A 2,343-nucleotide genomic window follows, 5' to 3' on the forward strand; every position below is an offset into this window, starting at 1 on the left:
TTACCATATGACCTAGCAATTCCACTGCTGGGGATATACCAAGAGAAAACCATAATTCAAAAAGACACATGCACCTTAATGTTCTTTGCAGCACTATTTACAATAGCAAGGTCATGGAAGCAACCTAAATGCCTATTGACAGATGAATGGATAATTAAGATGATGTGGTACATATATACAGTGGAATATTACTCAGCCATGAAAAGGAATGAAACTGTGTCATTTGCAGACATGTGGATGGATCTAGAGACTGTCATACAGAGTGAAGTAAGTCAGAAAGAGAAAAGCAAATGTCTTATATTAATGCATATATAGGGAATCTAGAAAAAATGGTAGCAATTACCCAGTTTGCAGGGCAGAAGTAGAGAACAAATGTATGGACAACAACGGGAGAAAGTGGAGCGGGTGGTGGTGGTGGGATGAATTGGGAGATTGAGATTGACAGATATACACTAATATGTATAAAATAGATAACTAATAAAAGCCTTCTGTATAAAAAATAATAATAAAAAAGAATATGGGAGGGTGTAGCGAATCTTGGAGGCAATAAAATAGGGATATTTTCAGGCTCTGGAAATGCTCTGACTCTTTATTTGGGTGGTGATTACATAGGTGGTTTAACTTTGTAAAAATGCACTGAATGCACACTGATGTTCATTGCAGCACTATTTACAATAACCAGAACAAGGAAGCAATCTAAATGTCCACTGACAAAGGAATGGATAAAGAGGCTGTTATACATATATACAATGGAATATTACTCAGCCATATAAAGTAACAAAATAGTGTCATTTGCAGAGATGTGGATGGACCTAGAGACTGTCATACAGAGTCAAGTAAGTCAGAAAGAGAAAAACAAATATCACATAATATTGAGTATAGGTGGAATGTAGAAAAATGGTACAGATGAACTTATTTACAAAGCAGAAATAGAGTCACAAATGTAGAAAACAAACTTATGGTTACCAAGGGAGAAAGAAGAGGGTGGGATGATTGGGAGATTGGGATTGACAGATATACACTAATATGTATAAAATAGATAACTAATGAGAACCTACTGTATAGCACAGGGAACTTTATTCAGTTCTCTGTGGTGACTTAAATGGTAAGGAAATCTATAAAAGAGAGGTTATATATATACATATAGCTGATTCACTTTGCTGCACAGCAGAAACTAGCACATCATTGTAAAGCATCTATACTCCAAAAAAATTAATTTTAAAATAAATAAATAAAATGCATTGAGTTGTATGCTTAGGTTTTGTGTCCTTAGTGAATGTGTGATATATTTCATTAAAACATAGTTTAGCGCCTCACACACACACACACACACACACACACACACACACCCCTCAGAGGAAAAGGTAGGTGCCTTTAGTTATCAATTACAGTTCTGGTTCTTCACTACAAATGTAGCATATGATCATGCACATTCTCTCTCTCCATCTCTCTCTTTTCCTCTCTCTCTCTTTCTTTTTCCATGTCTTGCTCCTCTCCGCACTTATTCTGCTATTGAATCCCTGTCTAATCGTTTTATGTTTTTCCAATCACCTTATATTACTTCTGGAGGTACCACTTTTTCTTAATCTTGACAAGGACGTTACATTTGGTGACCTAACTGTACTGCCCAGTTCTCAGTAGTCCCAAAATATATGCAATACAATTTTTAATATTTCTTTTCACTTAACCCAAGCTTTTATGCGACTGTTAACATAGGAACTATAATAGGTAAGTAAGGTTAACCTCCATTTATTTATCTAGTTATGTGAGTTCCACTTTGTAGTCATTTCAAATGCTTGGAGGAGTCTCATTAACTTTACAAGGTAAGACTGGATTTACAGAGCAAATACGTATATGGAGAAAGCAACACCTGCAGGTTCTGTTTTTATTGGAGGTTTTCTGTTGCCTTTTCCTCACTCTAATGCAGATGCATTTTACAGGATTACTTTTTATTTTTTTTATTTTTTACATCTTTATTGGAGTATAATTGCTTTACAATGGTGTGTTACCTTCTGCTTTACAACAAAGTGAATCAGTTATACATATATAAATGTTCCCATATCTCTTCCCTCTTGCATCTCCCTCCCTCCCACCCTTCCTATCCCACCCCTCTAGGTGGTCACAAAGCACTAAGCTGATCTCCCTGTGCTATGCAGCTGCTTCCCACTAGCTATCTATTTTACTTTTGGTAGTGTATATATGTCCATGACTCTCTCTCGCTGTGTCACAGCTTACCCTTCCCCGTCCCCATATCCTCCAGCCCATTCTCTAGTAGGTCTGTTTTTACTCTTGTTTTACTGCTAGGTTCTTCATGACATTTTTTTTCTTAAATTCCATATATAT

The sequence above is a fragment of the Lipotes vexillifer genome, unplaced genomic scaffold (genome assembly GCF_000442215.2).
Source record: "Lipotes vexillifer unplaced genomic scaffold, Lipotes_vexillifer_v1.1 scaffold734, whole genome shotgun sequence".
NCBI classification, from domain to species: Eukaryota; Metazoa; Chordata; class Mammalia; order Artiodactyla; family Lipotidae; genus Lipotes; species Lipotes vexillifer.